Source organism: Neovison vison, chromosome 10 (assembly GCF_020171115.1).
Source record: "Neovison vison isolate M4711 chromosome 10, ASM_NN_V1, whole genome shotgun sequence".
Classification (NCBI taxonomy): domain Eukaryota; kingdom Metazoa; phylum Chordata; class Mammalia; order Carnivora; family Mustelidae; genus Neogale; species Neogale vison.
In genome coordinates this window covers 33,749,256-33,768,313 of record NC_058100.1, presented here as the reverse complement: position 1 = coordinate 33,768,313, position 19,058 = coordinate 33,749,256, and the positions used below count along the sequence as shown (strand labels likewise).

At 40.8% G+C, this 19,058-nt stretch overlaps 1 pseudogene; it reads left to right on the top strand.

Moving 5' to 3' along the window:
* Window positions 1–4,927: 4,927 nt before the first annotated feature.
* On the top strand, window positions 4,928–5,036 carry LOC122918905 (annotated as a pseudogene).
* Window positions 5,037–19,058: the final 14,022 nt, after the last annotated feature.

Sequence of the window (19,058 nt, the reverse complement as noted above, 5' to 3'; positions counted from 1 at the left end):
GGGGCAGAGACCAGGGGCTTCGGACACCCCCAGGACGCGCCGCGCTTCCGCTGGAGACCCAGGGTCTCCGTCCGTCCGGGAAGCCCGCCTTCGGGAGACAGCGGCCTGGTCCCTGCAGGGCCGCCAGGCAGTCTGGTTAGTGGCCGGGAGGCAGCGACCGGGAGGAGAGATCGGAGCTGGGCCCTCCGCGGAAGCACAGTCGGAGGTCTGCGCTGCACTCGCCGTGTTCTCGGGAGGGATCAGGCACTCCCTTAACATTATCCACTTGTCATTCGTGTAATAATGTCAACCAGTCCTACCAATACCAACTACGACGCTGTTTCAACAAAAACATCAGACACATTTGCTTAACATTTGTCGACCGAATATGTATCTGTGTGTAAGTTATATAAATTTTTCTATGCACTCTTCCCCCAAATCCTCAGCTGCTGGGGCTGAGAATTCAAATACCTCTTCTGGGTGAAGAGGTATAGACTTCGGGGTGAGCTCAGCCGTGGCCCCGCAGCTCTCCCACCAAGGCTCTCAAGGCCCAGCCTGGGGGTCCTCCTCCAGCAATTGGGGTGGCCTTTGAGGACCTTGGGGAGGGAGAGGTGGGCAGAATGTCTTCCAAGCCCGAAAACGAATTCAGGGTCAGACTTAACAAGGTGTCCAGGGAAAGGGAGAAGCCAGTGTTGGGACAGGGTCTGGAGGCAAGCGGCAGGATCCCCTTTCACCGACCCGAGCGTTTTTTCCTGGAACCCTGCGGAGGCGCGGGAGAGCGGATGGAAGGCTCCGAAGGCTCAAGGGGCCCTTCAGCACCCCGGCAGGCAGGCACCCCTTGGCCTCCGCGGCCAAGTCCCAGAGTCCCTCAGCCTCAGCCAAAATCACCGCGGGGAGTCCGGACAGCAGGGTGGGCTGGAGGAAAGCTCTGGGAGGGTCCCCAGGAAAGCAAATAAATCCCCAAGGCAGAGGCCGGGTAGAATTGCTTTTTTGGTGTTGCTTTTTTAGACCTTTTTAGGTTTTTTCTTTTCCTTTTTTTTTTTTTTTCCTATTAACAATTACTAGTGGGCTGGATCCACACCCTGATTATGTTTACACAACATTTGTAATTTGCTGAGATTCTGGATTTGCTGGATTGTAATTGAAAGCTATGCGGATAACCCTACAGGGAGATTCAAAAGACCAACTGGAGAGCTCTGGTCACCCAATAAACGGTGAAAAGCACGGGCTTGTGCCTAGCTGGAAAAGGTTCTCAGGGACCCTCAGAACCAGCGCCACTGCTCTACTCTGGGCACACAAAGGTGGGTAGGAGACGCCTTCTCAGAATGCCCAAGGTGGCCGCCTGGCCTTTCCTTGCAGTCCGGGCGCCAGGCCTTGCTCGCTAGAGGGGTGGAGGGAGGGGGAAATTGGTGGATCAAAGTTCTTTCGGCTCAGGTTGCAGGAACCAGGAGGGCCAAGTACCTCTAGAATTCAAGAACCACCATCTGGCAAAAAGATGTCAGGAGAAGGGAAGCTGTGGCTGGGAGCATATGCCCGTCCCAGCAAGCAGGCAGCAGGTCTGGCCTGGGAACTTAGAAGGCCCCAGAGAACGCTGTGGCCTGTTTAGTTCCTTAATCACTACTTTCCTTTCCCCATGTGATTTCCTTTTGGGAAGAGTTGGGAGGAGAGCATTTCTAACTCAAAATCTCTGAACATGTGTAGATCTTTCTTGGCTTTCACTTTGACTTCCATCCATCAATCAGTATTTATTAAAAATCTGAAGCTCTGGGTGATGTCAGTAACCAGAACCCTCTTCCTCATGACCCTTCCAGCATCTGAGAGTGCCTTTCCAACCCTTCTTTCGGCCCCACCCTTTTAAAAAATAACTCCTGTTTCTGGATTCTTCCACAAATAAGTGGGAGCAAAGCTGGGACTAGCAAGGAAAATTGCCAAGAGATCAGAACAAGGTAGGAAGGAGCAAGGAGGTTTGGTTTACAGCCATGTGCCCTTGGGTGGTCCTATTCATAGTTAGGTTTGGTATTGATTACTGTCCAGGGTTTCCTTGGCACAGGAAGCTCGCAGAACTGGGCCTCATCTGGCTAGCAGAATGTGCCCCCACCCTAAGAAGCTTCCCCTCTGAGGTGGAAACCAGGAGTTGCCTTCCCTGACATGTTAATAAGCTGACATGATAATCACATGTGACAGGTCACAGGTTCCATGACACATAAGCAAGACAATACCACCCTCGTGCAAATAATATGCTTTGGGGGTAGAAATGCTTTCCTGTTCACGGTTCACAATCCAATATATATTCATTAATGATGAAACAGGGGAAAACAGAGAAGTGCAAGATAATTCCACAGGCTCACCGGCTTGTAGTGTTTCTGAGAAGGAAACCCAATGCCAGCCTTGAAAGAAACTCTCCTTTACCCTTTCAATTCTGGCTCTTGTAATCGTAAGTGGCATTGTAGGACCATTCCTGCCTTGCATGGGTGACTGCCCTCCACTGACTCCCACCTCCATCCAGGAGCCCTATTGAGTGATATTGAAATTTTGCAAGAATGAAATACAGTAGGACTAAAACACATTTCCAAGTAGTACACTGGTAACGTGCCCATCCTATTATAGGCCGGAAGTTCAACATACTCAGTTGGGACTCAGTGCAGTTTCACAGGGGCTATCTGCTCCTCAAACCACTGACACTAACGTTGCACACGCCACCGGGCCAGCTTTAGCTAAAGACATCTGTAATCTGCACATTGCCAAACTCAGTGAATACTCTTAGACCTTATTTTGCTAAATGCTCAGCTGTTATCAACAGTACTGAACATTCTCTTTTTGAAATTTCTTCTCCTGGTGTCCTCTCTTGCTCTGAAGACCTCCTGGTCTTCAGAGAATATTCCTTTTCTGCAGCTCACTTCTTACATGTTGCTACTCTCCAGGGTTCTGCCTTTCATCTTCCCCACCCTCTCCATTGAACAGGTTGTTACTGTAAGATCTCATAGATTTTCACAGGTTAACTACCACTTATTTGTCAATGAGTCTAGTGTCTAAAGCTTAAGCTTTGTTACTTACTGTCACGTTGGGCAAAGTGAGCAATTTAGTTACCTCTGTAAGCCTCAGTTTACTCCTCTTTCCCATAGGGCTAATCATGGCCCCTCCTGACATATATTTGTGAGAATTAAATGAGAATGTATGCAAGCCCTTTAACACAGGGCTTAACATATAGTAAGTCCAGAAAGAAAAAAAGATAGCTCTGTTCTTGCTGACATTCATTCATTCATCAAGGAACCTTAAACTCAACATGTCTAACACCAAACTCTCCTAATCTCTCCATGCCCCTCCTCTTTCCCCAGCAGGAAACTCAGGAGTTACCCCAAACTCCTCTCTCTCTGACCCCAACTCCAGCTTATCCAGGTTATCATGAAGGTCTGCCTACATTACATAGCTGGCATCTAATCTATCACTATACAGTCTATAAGGGATGGTTGATGGTCCTGAAGGTTAAGTAAGACCAGAGCAAATGAACAGGCGACGTGCACAGCTATGATATTATGGTGTGTTCCAATATATAAAACACAACAAGTAGTCAAAATGCCTCGTGAAATACCCTCAGAGGAAACATGAATGTGCAGGTACTACAACTTCTTTCTCCTGAGGAAGCCGAGGCTTTCTAAACCAGGAAAACTCAGACCTACCACAAACGGGCAAATGGCTGTTGGGAGGATTAAGAAGACAAAAGAAAGATGTCCTGCCATAGTCCTTACTCAACAAATGTTGATTTCCTTCATCTGCTCTTTCCCTTAGGATCAGATAGCCCAGGCTAGGTTCCTCTGGGCACCACAAAGAAACCGGAAGCTAAATCCTTGCTGTCTTTCCATTTTAGAAAAGTCCCTCAAGGGTAGGCAAATGCATGTGATGAAGATGCTTCAAACTGGGAATGGTTCCAGGCAAGCAGCAGCACACAGAACTGCCAGGGAAACCATTGCGGACTCTTTCCTCCTGCCCCAGAACAGCTAAAGCCTGGTGGCTTCTCATATCACACTCAGAATTAGAGGACCTGCCTGCTCACTAGATTCTTGGCCCTTCACAAGACATCTGAGCTGAGGTCCCAGGCTGGCTTTCTGCCTCTGCAGGCTCCCCGACTTTTGGGCCCTGGAGCACTATTTCTTAGCCAAGCAAAAGTGGGTGGGCTCTTAAAGGAGAGCTACAAAATGCTTTGGGCCTGGGTAAGTCTGGCTGAGTTGAAACCCATAAGGTCCTTCAGTTGACTTTAGTGCTTATTTATAGCCTACCCAGTGGGTGTGCCACTTCGGATCACCTTCTTTGGCTTGCTGCTCTCATAAATCTGGAGCCAAGTGCAGCCCAGCCGCCACCTGCTTTCTTCTCCAGAGTCCTTGCGCAAATCTCTCCTTCCAAACGGGGCTTGCCCTTCTCTTCTCCCAGTTCTCCCCTTTCCCTCTAAGACCAGCTTCAGGTGAACAAAGAGCCTAGCTGCATCTCCTATGGGCCAGTTACACTTGCTAGGTATACGTATGTATTATTCTCCTTGTTTTCTATTTTTTTTTTTTTTTATCATCTTAAACCCACCCGGATTTGGCTCATCTTAAGTTCTGCTCCATGGCAAACAGCGGTAAGAAGTTTCAGGGCCATATTTTTTTTGCTCACCTCAAAAGTTTGCTGTGAGATAACATGTATATGAGGAACTTAGTATAAAAGGCATGACTGCAAATAAGACTAGTTCTTTTCTTGCTTCTTTATCATTACAGAAGAAGAGGGGAGAATTAATAGAAAGAGATTTACACATTTAAAAAATTTTTAAGACCTGAAATAACGTATTATTTCAACACTTTGTGGCTCATGAACTATTAACTTCAACATTTTAAGTCACCATTCTCCTTTTTATACAATACACACCCTTACTTTTCATGAACTTGGTGTCCAGCTTCACATTTAAAACACAAGAACCAGCTTCGTGCAATGGCAGTATCATAGCCAACGAGGTTTATCCGAGGTGCGATTATTGCTAATTAAAACACCGGAACCACCTTTCTCAACATGATTTTTTTTTTAAAAAACTTCCTTTTGCCACTCGCCTTTTAATCCTTTCCTCTTTCTGGAATTTTTCCTTTGAGTATCTGCTGCTCCTTTAAGCTCGAAGTCTGAATTATTTCCTTCAAAATTTGAAGAGTATGATTTATTGATCTCTCTAATTTATCAGGGGTCTCAGTTTCCCCATTAAAAATTATTATACAGGATCTCAAATATCTGGTTTTATGTTATTTTGGACCAAATGACCATTAATCTTTAACCTTACCAGACAGGCTATTATGTCCCACTTTGAGCCTAGCATGAGGGAAGAGTAGAGCTTTAGCAGCTCAGGGAGGTAGATTCCTTGGTTCTATGTCTTAAAAATTTCAAGTGAGTTACTTAGTCCTTCTGAGCTTCAGCATTTCAAAGAACTGCTGAAAAAATGTAAGATAACATAGGTAAGGATCCATCAGAATGCCTGGCAAATAGGGAATATTCAATGATAGTTCACAAAGTGATAGTTTCCACTTTGGGCCATGACGCAGCAGCTTGCAGCAGACCAACCATGTTCCCACCGAGAGCAGCCCGAAAAATCTGAAATATTAGATCCTCCTCACCCCAAATATCAGAGGGCTTATAAGGCAACTAGGACTTAAATGATTATGTTCCAGAGAAGAATGCTTTTTGAGACAAACCAAACTTTGTCCATCTCCCCTTTATCCTTGGGTTGCCTGCCACATTTTGGTGTAGAGCAAGAACAAGAAGAAAGTTCCTGCTAAGAAGCAGGGACTCCTTATAGAGGGCATGGCTTGCATGGAGCACTGGGTGTGGTGAAAAAATAATGAATACTGTTTTTCTGAAAATAAATAAATTGGAAAAAAAAAAAGAAGCAGGGATTCCAGCAAAGCTTTATCAATGGAATGGCATTAAAGGAAGATAAGCTTGAGTTTGGGATTGCTGAGCTTTCATAAAAGAGGGAGGCTGAGACAAATGAGACCAATATCCACATGTCTGTCCCCTCAAGGTATTTAAGTTGAACCAGGCAAAAGGCTAAGAGGCATAGCATAATGTGAATAAAAATTAGATCGGACATTTTGGCAACCTGACAGGGGCAGGAAGATAAAAATTGAAGCTCATGGCATATTAAGGAGAAAAAGCCACAATAAATACTTCAGGCTCTCTGTTAGGAGATCTAGTAAACTATACCCTAAAGAATGCAAACAAATTGATGCAGACTGAATCGAACAAAATTGAGTTCATTGCCCATTGAATTGAGCTGATTTGCCTCTCTTTTGCTTTCAAAGACAAGCTGTATTCTCTATTAAGGTATACAACATCCAGAGTCACTATAATTTTCATATAAAATGTCTAACATTTCATTCTTTAAAAAAAGGGGCATATTCAGAAACAAGACCAAGAGAAACAACACACAACAGAAATAGGTGGCTCAGATATCAGAGAAAGCAAACATGGACTTAAAAAACTAAAAAAAAAAAAAAACAACTAATAATTAACATAACTAAAGTAATGTATCATGAGAATTTCACCAGTGGAATTTAAAAAATCAAATGGAATTTCTAGAACTGAAAATACAACTGAACTTGAAAGTCCAGTATATAAGTTTAAATGGATATTTGACACAGTTCAAAAGATAATTAGTGAGCTGAAAAATAGACCAGAAGAAAATATCCAGGCTGACGCATGGAGGTTAATAAATGCTGTGGAGCAGAAAGTATTCTGGGAAGCTGGAGGAGTAGGAGGCACCAGAAATTATCTCTCCAGTAGATAATTACAGTGGCAGAATCTGTCTAATATATGGATGGTAAATTGAGGTTAATACTAAGCCCCACGGCAGGCAGTTGTGCACGTGTTCCTAGAGCAGCTAGAAAATTACTAGATCCCGATTGGGCAAAAAGAACACTATCCTCCAACATCAGGGATCTGTGCTCTAATTACTGGTTGCTGCTTCTGATCACAGAGGTGCAGATGAACAGGAGGATGACAATTACTGTCATACTCCCCCATTGTTGCAATCCCCTCCCCTCAAGCTAAAATGATTTCTAGGGGTTTTAGTGGCCAGTGCCCTTCCTCTCCATTCATTTTACTCTTTTTCCCCATTTGGGAGATAGACATTAAAGATTACAAGATTCAGGGGGCACCTGGGTGGCTCAGACAGTTAAATGCCTGACTCTTGATTTTGGCTTAGGTCATGATCTCAGGGTCTTGGAAAACAGCCCCATATCAGGCTCTATGCTAGGTGTGGAGCCTGCTTAAGATTTTCTCTCTCCCTCTCCCTTCACCCTCCCTCCTTGCCTCCCTCCACACCCGACTCATGCTCACGCTCTCTCTCTCTCTCTCTCTCTCTCTCTCAACGACAGTAAAATAAATAAAGATTAGGACATTCACAAGCAACTGTATGTGTGGAAAATTAGAAAGTGACTGTTCACACCCAAGAAAAGGTGCAGGCTCAGGAAAGACCTGAGAAGATCTTAAGTTTGCCCCTCAGGTGGATCTTTGGAACACAGACAGTCTGCAACAATAAAAAGCAATAAACAAAAACAATAATTGAAACCTTGGGAAAGGAGAAAAATCTGATTTCCAGGTTATCACATTATTAGATTCAAATGTTTTACTTTCTTTCTTTCTTTTTTCCTAAGATTTTATTTATTTATTTGACAGAGACAGACACCGTGAGAGAGGGAATAGAAGCAGGGGGAGTGGGAGATGGAGAAGCAGGCTTTCCGCTGAGCAGGGTGCCTGATGTGGGGCTTGATCCCGGTACTCTGGAATCATGACCTGAGCCAAAGGCAGATGCTTAACAACTGAGCCACCCAGGCACCCCAAACATTTGGCTTTCAACAAAAAATCACTAGGCATACGAAGAAACAGAAAAATAAGGCTTATTAAAAGTAATAAATAAATAAATAAACAAAAAGTGTTCCTGGAGAAGATTTGACAGAAGACCTACTAGAAAAGGCATTAAAAACACCATTGTCATAAATATGTTCAAAGAACTACAGGAAGATGTAGAGAAAGTAAAAAAAAAAAAATGATGTGTGAACAGAATGAATTACCAACAAAGAGAAAGAAAACATAAAAAGGAGTCAAAAAGAAATTCTGGAGCTGAAAAGTAGTAACTAAAATGATAAATTCACTAGAAGAATTCAAAGGCATATTTGAGCAGGCAGAGGAGAAAATCCACAAACTTGAAGGTAGAATGGTGGAAATTATCAAATGTGAAGAACAGAAGGAAAAAAAAAATGAAGAAAAGTGAACATAGCTGAAGTGAACTGTGGGCCACTATCAAGCAGGCCATTTACACGTTGTGAGAGTTCCAGGAGAAGAGAAAGAGAAAGGGACAGAGAGAATGTCTGAAGAAATAATGGTTGAAAACTTCCCAAATTTGAGGAAAGACATGAATATAAATATCTAAGAAGCTCAACATTCTCCAGATAAGACGAACTCAGAGAGACTCACACTGGGACATATCATAATCAAACTTTCAAAAGCCAAAGATAAAACCAAGCCAAGATAATCTTGAAGCAGCACAAGAGAAGCAGCTAACCACATACAAGGGATCCTCAATACAAGTATTAGCAGATTTTTTTCATTAGAAATTTTGGAGGTGAGAGGACAATGGTTCAATATATTCAAAGTGCTCAACGTGGGGGAGAAAACATCATCAACCAACGGATCCTGTATCGAACAAAACTATCCTTCAAAAGTGAGGGAGAAATTAAGACATTTCCAAATAAGTAAAATCTGATGGAGTTCATTTCAACTAGAACTGCCTTACAGGAAATACTCACAGGAATCCTACCAGGTGAAATGAAAGGAAACTAGATAGTAAATTGAAGCCATTTGCAGAAACAAGTATCTTCATAAAGTTGAATACAAAGGCAGTTATAAAAGTTAGTATTATTTTAATGGTGGTTTGTAACTTCACTTTTCCTATTCCACATTACTTAAGAGACTAATGTATTTTTTAAGGTTATTATCTGAAAGCTAGTGTCACTGTAACTTTGGCTTATAACTCTACATGCTGCTTTATATATGATTTATAAGACTAATGCATTCAAAAGAATTATTAGTGTAGCTTTTTGGGCACACAATGTAAATGATGTAATTTTGTGACATCCACCACCAGGAGAGGTAGTGACAGAGCTGTAAAGGAGTAGAGTTTGTATTTCACTGAAGTTAAACTGGTATAAATTTAAATTACAGTGTTTGAACTTTAGGATGTCAAATGTGATCCCCATGGTCACCACAAAGAAAATAGCTACAGAATATATAGAAAAGGAAATGAGAAGTAAATTTAAATGTTTGACTATAAAAAATTTAAACACAAAAGCAGATAGTAATGCAAGAAATGAGGGACAAAAAAGCTGTAGGGCCTATAGAAAAAAAATAGCAAAATGACAGAATTAAGTCCCTCCTTATTAGTAAATGGATTAAACTCTCCATTCAAAAAGGAAATGATGTGTGATGGAACCATATGCTGTCTGCAAGAGACTTACTTTAAATCCAAATCAGAGACTGAACGTGAAAGGATGGAAGAAGATATTTCATCAAATAGTAACCAAAAAAGAGCAAAAGTGGCTATAGGGATATTAGACAAAATAGGTTTTATATCAACATAGGTTAAAAGAAATGAATAAGAGCACTGTATATTAATAAAAGTTTCAACACAGCAAGAATATATAACAATTATAAGCATTTATATACCTAATGACAGACCAGTAAAATATAGGAAGCAACAACTGACAGAATTATGGGGAGAAGTAAACAGCTTTACAATAGCAGGAGACGTCAATGCTTAACTCTGAAGAGCAGATAGAAGTAGATAGAAGATAAAGAAACAGAGGTCTTGAATAACAGCATAGAGCAACTAGATGGAGCAGGCCTCACAGAGCACTCTACTTGACGACAGGAGCACTCACGTCCCTCTCCAGTGCACACAGGGCAGTTTCCAGGGTAGACCATATGTTAGCCACAAATCAGGTCTCAGCAGATTGAAATGACAGATACCATCCAAATTTTCCTGACCACAACAAGATGAAATTAGCAATCAACAACAGAAGCAAAACTGGAAAGTTCACAAAATAAACAACAGACTTTCAAATAAACAATACTATTTGTAACAGACTTAAACTGCAAATAATCCAAATATTCAATATTATGAATATATAGCATGATGCTGATATAACTGAATATTACCTGCTGCTATGTAAACTAATATGATCGAGGCTCACAGAGATAGTGTTGATAGGAAAATGTCAGACATAAAGAACACATTTTGTTTGTTTCTCTTACGTTTAAAAAAGCCAGTTCCCTTCATATTCCACTTCTCAAGATGAAGACATCCCACACTATATTTTTTACAGGAACTATAATTCAAGCAAGAAATTGGAGGCCTAGTTCTTGCCATTTATCTACTATTTGTCTTCCACAGAGAATTTCTGTAAGGATGAGTAGAAGCATGTAAGAAAAAAAATAAAACACCTTAAAACAGAATATTAGTTGGCTTAACAAGTATCAAATATCCTTACAAATTGCCTTCTGGTATGTAGCAGGATCTTAAATATACTTTTGTGTGTTCAATTAAGTGATATACTAAGTACATAGCACTGAAAACAGATGTCTAAAATATACAGGCCATGAAATTTCCTCCTAGCTATGCAGCCATTAACATTAACCTCAATCTCCTAACTTTGGAACTGCAGTAATAGCAATAATTGCTATCATTTGATGAGTATTTACTATAAGCCAAATACTGTGTTCCATTTTATATATCCATTACTTCATTTAATCTTCACAATAATCCCAGAAAGTAGGTTTTACTACCCCCTTTTGCCAGTAAGGAAACCAAGGTTAAGTAATTTTCCCAGAGTAGGAGAGGGCACTCAGCCATGATTAGAACCTGGTTCTCTGACCACAATTAGGCACGTGCTGCCAATGACACTGACAGATAGTGTGTCATGCTGGTGTGTATTAGTGATTTACAGAAGTGCCAATGCAATAATCTGAACCTGTAAATGTAAGGTTTTTTTTTTAAGATTTTTTTTTTAATTTGACAGAGAGAGATCACAAGTAGACAGAGAGGCAGGCAGAGAGAGAGGGAGAAGCAGGCTCCCTGCTGAGCAGAGAGCCCGATGCGGGGCTCGATCCCAGGACCCTGAGATCATGACCTGAGCCAAAGGCAGAGGCTTAACCCACTGAGCCACCCAGGCGCCCTAAATGTAAGTTTTAATACAAACTCAGCCTCAGGAGTCCCTGCTTACCTTCCCATGGCCTCTACTTTACTCTCACTTGACCCTCTTGAGTAGACTGTAGCAGCAATTAAAAAACTAGAAATATCAGAAGGAAGAAGAGGACATCGGTCCCTTTGTTTATCTCACCAAAAGGTCCATATCCCCAAATTGGGTTACCATTGAGTATTTTGGAGCCTCTCTTTGCTTTCTTCCCCTGGGAATGGAGTAACGAGAAAAGTTGTACAGTAGCATTCAGACTTACTATTTTTCTTGGTGGAAAAATGGAAAAGAATTATAAAACGTAGGGTTAAACACCCTATAAATCAAAGTATACTTGTACTTAGATTATTTTTTTACCCAGCTCTTGTTTAAAAGGTTCCAATTTTTTTTGTTTGTAATTAAGATTCCTTTGCCATACCACATTGACATAAGTATTATCAAAAGCATGTTCCTCAGTTGCTAGGAGTCAGACTCTTATTTTTAGACATAGGAAAGACTTGTTATCATGACCTTGGACTGTGTTGCTGAAATGTGCTCTTTCTGAAGACAAGAGTCTCATTGAAAAATGAATCTATACTTCCATAGGTTGAAGAAGAATTTCAGCTACTGCACCCTGCTGTAGCAAGACAACTAATAAAAACCTTGAACCCATTACTCATGTATGAGAACAAAGAGAGCTTTATTGAAGATCAAATAAAAGTATAAATACTGAGTCGGGCAGCATATTAAGTGAAGATTCCAGCATTCTTTTTTGTTCACATTGCTTTTAATGATATTTGAGATTAAAGGTTCAATAGAATTCAACACAGTGACCTTAAAAAATTCGATTTTCTATATTTGCAGATTCTAACTATTCATCTCAAAACTTTACTTCTCAACAAGATGTCTGTCTTCATTTTATTTTTCACGCCTGTCTGTCTCAGTCTTAACCAGCAAATTACGTCCCTTTTTAAATCTCTCAGACCCTTCTGCATTGGATAGTCATTCATTTACTTACTCAACTCAACATGTGTTGATTGCCTACTGACCCTGAGGATTAAAACAAACCATCAAGCAAGCAAGCAAACAAACAAAAAACCAGGTTTGCTCATGGTATGCTCACTGTCTAAGAGGGGAGATAAACACTCTGAAATTTAGACAATGATTTGGCAGAGTCAATGATTGAACATTATATTTTTCAAATAAAAAAGTAATTTCTTTAATTTCTAAAATTGATCTAGTCCCAAGCCCTTCATCCAGCAGGACCAAAAAAACCTCAAATTCCGTATTTAATGGTGTCTCAGAGTTCTAGAACCAAATAGTCTCTCCAAGATAATTCAGTCTCTTTGGGGATTCTGGTGTTCCTCTTTCCACTTGCTTTCCATCCCCTGGCTTTCCTCTAGGAGCATCTAAGCACATCAGGGAAGGGTTTCAAGCCTCAAAGATACTGGGGAGAGAGATTATAAGATCCACAAGTAGGATCCACAATCCACAGATAAGTCCTGTTTTGATTACTAGGTCTTCTGTATGGGACCAATTTCTGGCCTCCCTTTTGCAGTTATTATTGATGAACATATACTTGCTTTCTCTTAGATGGTTAAATCAATATTCATGTTGGTTCCCTAAGGCCCACTTGGACTCTATCCAGTATACCCCTCTCCGTTTCAGCCCCTTGGGTCCAGCTCCCCACTGCCAGGATCCTTTTCATAAGTCTCCTCACCCTGTGCCACAGCAATACCATAAAAGTCCAATGGTTCAACTCAATTACTTTCTTTACCTCCTACCTCCCACACCATGGGGCTTGTGAATTTCTGGATCTCTTCTATACATTAAAGGAGAGGAGGGAGTCTTCAGAGGGCTAACTCAGGCCTCCTAAGCAAACCAAGCCTTTCCATCTTTTTTTTTTTTAAAATATTTATTTATTTATTTGAGAGAGAGAGAGAGAGAGGGGGGAATGGGGACAGGGAGAGAGAATCTCAAGCAGACTCCCCACTGAGTGTGGAGTCTATCATAGGGCTTGATCCCACGACCCTGAGATCATGACCTGAACCTAAATCAAGAGTCAGACATCCAACCGACTGAGCCACCCAGGTGCCTTTGTTTTTTCTTGATATAGGATAAAATTCTGTGAGGTTATCTCTTTTTGGATTTCTAAATAGGAAATAGAGGGAAAAGCTCTTGAGGTTGGGAGATATGGTGGGGAGGTGCTCTATGGGAGAAAGCCTGAGAAACTGATTCTGACCACTTAATAAACATAATTAAAACTAGAATTACAAAGGAAAGTCATATTGACTTCAGATGAACATGGCAGGCTGAGCAGGCAAACCCCAAACCAAGGAAAAGGAATGCCTGAGCCAGAAGGGAAGTCCTGAAGAAAACCCATGAAGATTAATTTGCACAGAGGAGGAGGAGCCAAGATGGTGGAGGGCTGGCAGACTGAGATGACATCTGGTCGCAGGAGTTGAGCTAGATAGTTATCAAACCATTGGGAACACCTACAAACCCAACAGGAGATCGAAGAGAACAGCAGCAGTTCTAGAAACAGAAAATTGACCACTTTCTGAAAGGCAGGACATGTGGAGAAGTGAATCTGAAGTGATGGGAAGATAGACCGTGGTGGGAAGGGCCAACTCCTGGCAAGCGGTGGAGCAACGGAGCACAAAATTTGAACTTTTAGAAGTCTGTTCCACTGAGGGATGTTGCTCCAGAGGCTAGTGGGGGTGGAGCCCTCACGGGGACAGTCTGGTCTCAGGTCCTGCAGGGCCACAGAAGGACTGGGGGTGTCTGAGTGTCCCAGAGCTGCCAGGTATCAGAGCGGGGAAGCTGGCTGTAGAGACAGAGCTGAGGAGTGAGCTATCAGCTCGGGGCTACCTTAAACTGTGACCCACAGTACAATCAGGCCACTGTTGTTTGAGCAGGACCCCACAAGTGAGAGATCTGGGGAGATCCACCTTCATCCACTGGAAGAGCAGACCAGTAGGAATCTGCTGGGTTTGGAGATTCCAAACGGGGCCATGCACCAGAAATAGAAACACTTGGTCACAGGCTGATTGAGCCTGAGTGCAGCTGGAGACCAGGGGCACATGAGGGAATGACGGCTTTTCTCCAAGGGCGCACTGAGGAGTGGGCCCAAGCTCTCAGCTCCTCCAGCCAAAGACCAGCCATCTTCATTCCCATCCTCCAGAGCTCTACGGAAAGCGCTCAGGGAACAAAAGTTCCAGAGAGGGAACCTGAGCAGATTGCTTAGCCTGGCCCCTGGCAAGGGCGGTGTGGTTCTGCCTCTGACAAAGACATTTGAGAATCAGAGCAACAGGCTCCTCCTGCAGAAGATCAGCAAGAACATCCAGCTAAGACCAAGATCACTGATTAAGGAGAAGAGTGGATTCCAGAGGAGGAGAAAGCAAAGCATGGAATTCATGGCTTTCTCTCCATGATTCTTTAGTCTTGCAAAGTTAATTAATTTTTTAAATTTTAATTATTTCCTATTCTAATGTTTTAACCTTTCTCTTTCCTCTTTTAACATTTTTTAACTACTTTATCTTAACAATACCTTTCTTAAAAAAAAGATGCACAGTGCTTTGTTCAAGTCCCAAGCCTGACCAAATTTTCTCCACTTTCTTTTTCTTTCTTTTTGAACCAACTTACCAATTCCTTTTTTAGATTTTTAAAAAAATTTTCATCTTTACACTCACATTCCATCCCTTCATTGTGTTTATCCATATATATATCCATATATAGATATATTTTTTTTAAAAATCCCTTCATCGTGTTTATCCATATATAAACACGATGAAGGGATATATATATATATATATATATATATATAAGTTTTTCTTTCTTTAAAATTTTGGGAGGTAGTTTCCTCTAAGAGATCAAAAGACACTCAAAATCAAGTGGGTGGCTCTGTTCTATTCACCAGTCATATAAAAATTTTTTAGATATATATATATCTAAAAAATTTATATCTATATATATCTATATCTCTATATATAGATATAAATATATATCTATATATATATCTAAAAATTTTTTTTTCTTTAAACTTCTTTTTACCCCTCCTTTTCTTCTTTTCTTCTCCAACCAATTTGGGGTCTCTTCTGATTTGGTTAGTGTACATTTTTCTGGAGTCTTTTCCACCCTTATAGTATTATATTCTCTCGTTCATATATTCTTATCTGGATAAAATGACAAGATGGAAAAAAACTCCCCATAAAAAAAAAAAAAAAATGAGGGGCGCCTGGGCGGCTCAGTAGGTTAAAGCCTCCCAGGGTCCTAGGATCCAACCCACAAAGGGCTCTCTGCACAGCAGGAAGCCTGCTTTCTCCTCTCTCTCTGTGATCTGTCTGTCAAATAAATAAATTAAAAAAAAAAAAAAAGCAAGAGGCAGTCCGAAGGCTAGGGACCTAATTAATATGGACATTGGTAATATTTCAGATCTAGAGTTCAGAATGACGATTCTCAAGGTTCCAGCCAGGCTTGAAAAAGGCATGGAAGATATTAGAGAAACCCTGTCTGGAGAAATAAAAGCTCTTTCTGGAGAAAAAAAAGAACTAAAATCTAACCAAGCTGAAATGAAAAAAAAAAAAACAAACTACTAATGAGGTGCAATCAAAGATGGAGGCTCTTACTGCTAGGATAAATGAGGCAGAAGAGAGAATTAGTGATATAGGAGACAAAATGACTGAGAATAAAGAAGCTGAGCAAAAGAGAGAAAAACAACTACTGGACCATGAGGGGAGAATTTGAGAGATAAGTGATACCATAAGACGAAACAACATTAGAATAATTGGGATTCCAGAAGAAGAAGAGAGGGGGGCAGAAGGTATATTGGAGCAAATTAATGTAGAGAATTTCCCTAATATGGCAAAGGGAACAAGTATCAAAATCCAGGAGGTGCATAGAAACCCCCTCAAAATCAATAAGAATAGATCCACATCCCATCATCTAATAGTAAAACTACAAGTCTCACAGACAAAGAGAAACTCCTGAAAGCAGCCCGGAACAAGAAGTCTGTAACATACAATGGTAAAAAAATATTAGATTGGCGGCAGACTTATCCACAGAGACCTGGCAGGCCAGAAAGAACTGGCATGATATATTCAGAGCACTAAATGAGAAAAACATGCAGCCAAGAATACTATATCCAGCTAGGCTGTCATTGAAAATAGAAGGAGAGATAAAAAGCTTCCAGGGCAAACAAAAACTAAAAGAATTTGTAAACACCAAACCAGCCCTACAGGAAATATTGAAAGGGGTCCGCTAAGCAAAGAGAGAGGCTAAAAGTAGTATACCAAAAAGGAACAGAGACAATATACAGTAACAGTCACCTTAGAGGCAAGACAATGGCACTAGATTCTTATCTTTCAATAGCTACCCTGAACGTAAGTGGGCTAAATGCCCCAATCAAAAGACACAGGGTATCAGAATGGATAAAAAACCAAAACCCATCAATATGCTGTCTACAAGACACTCATTATAGACACAAAGACACCTCCAGATTTAAAGTGAGGGGGTGGAAATCCATTTATCATGCTAATTGACATCAAAAGAAAGCTGTGGTGGCAATCCTTATATCAGACAAGTTAGATTTTAAGCCAAAGACTCTAACAAGAGATGAGGAAAGACACTGTATCATACCTAAAGGGTGTGTCCAAAAAGAAGATCTAACAATTTTAAATATCTATGTCCCTAACATGGGAGCAGCCAACTATATAAGCCAATTAATAACAAAATCAAAGAAACACATCTACAATAATACAATAATAGTAGGGGACTTTAACACCACCCCCCCTCACTGAAATGGACAGATCATCCAAGCAAAAGATCAACAAAGAAATAAAGGCCTTAAATGACACACTGGACCAGATGGACATCACAGATATATTCAGAACATTCCAATACAAAGCAACAGAATAAACATTCTTCTCTAATGCACATGGAACATTCTCCAGAATAGATCACATCCTGGGTCACAAGTCAGGTCTCAACTGGTATCAAAAGATTGGGATCATTCCCTGCATATTTGCAGACCACAATGCTCTGAAGCTAGAACTCAATCACAAGAGAAAAGTTGGAAAGAACCCAAATACATGGAGGTTAAAGAGCATCCTGCTAAAGAATAAATGAGTCAACCAGGAAATTAAAGAAGAATTGAAAAAATTCATGGAAACAAATGATAATGAAAACACAACTGTTCAAAATCTCTGGGACACAGCAAAGGCAGTCCTGAGAGGAAGATATCTAGTGATACAAGCCTTTCTCAAGAAACAAGAAAGGTCTCAAATACACAACCTAACCCTATACCTAAAGGACCTGGACAAAGAACAGCAAAGAAAGCCTTAACCCAGCAGGATAAGAGAAATAATAAAGATCAGAGCAGAAATTAATGAAGTAGAAACTAAAAAAACAATAAAACAAATCAACGAAGCTAGGAGCTAGTTCTTGGAAAGAATTAATAAGATTGATAAACCCCTAGCAAGAAGTATCAAAAAGAAAAGAGAATTCACCCAAATAAATAAAATCATGAATGAAAGAGGAGAAATCCCAACCAACACCAAAGAAGTACAATTATAAGAACATATTATGAGCAACTATACTCCAGCAAATTTGACAATCTGAAAGAAATGGATGCATTCCTAGAGATGTATAAACTACCAAAACTGAACCAGGAAGAAATAGAAAACCCGAACAGACCCATGACCAGTAAGGAGATTAAAGCAGTCATCAAAAATGGGGGGCGCCTGGGTGGCTCAGTGGGTTAAGCCGCTGCCTTCGGCTCAGGTCATGATCTCAGAGTCCTGGGATCAAGTCCCGCATCGGGCTATCTGCTCAGCAGGGAGCCTGCTTCCCTCTCTCTCTCTCTGCCTGCCTCTCTGCCTACTTGTGATTTCTCTCTGTCAAATAAATAAATAAAATCTTAAAAAAAAAAATCTCCCAACAAACAAGAGCCCAGGGCCAGATGGCTTCCCATGGGAATTCTAACAAACGTTTAAAGAAGAATTAATTCCCATTCTCCTGAAACTGTTCCAAGAAATAGAAATGGAAGGAAAACTTCCAATCTCATTTTATGAGGCCAGCATTACCTTGATCCCCAAACCAGACAAAGATCCCATCAAAATAGAGAATTACAGACCAATATCCTTGATGAACACAGATGCGAAAATTCTCACCAAAATACTAGCCAATAGGATCCAACAGTACTTTAAAAAGGATTATTCACCACGACCAAGTGGGATTTACTCCAGGTCTACAAGTTTGGTTCAACATCTGCAAATCAATCAATGAGATACAATCCATTAATAAAAGAAAGAACAAGAACTATATGATACTCTCAATAGATGCTGAAAAAGCATTTGACAAACTACAGCATCCTTTCTTGATCAAAACTCTTCAAAGTGTAGGGATCGAGGGTACATACCTCAATATCATCAAAGCCATCTATGAAAAAACCCACAGTGAATATCATTCTCAATGGGGAAAAACGGAGACCTTTTCCACTAAGGTCAAGAACACGGCAGGGATGTCCACCATCACCACTGCTATTCAGCATAGTACTAGAAGTCCTAGCCTCAGCAATCAGACAACAAAAAGAAATGAAAGGCATCCAAACTGGCAAAGAAGAAGTCAAACAATCACTCTTTGCAGATGGTATGATACTTTATGTGGAAAACCCAAAACTCCAAATCTGCTAGAACTTGTACAATTCAGTAAAGTGTCAGGATATAAAATCAGTGCACAGAAATCAGCTGCATTTCTATACACCAACAACAAGACAGAAGAAAGAGAAATTAAGGAGTCAATCCCAGCTACAATTGCACCCCAGACCATAAAATACCTAAG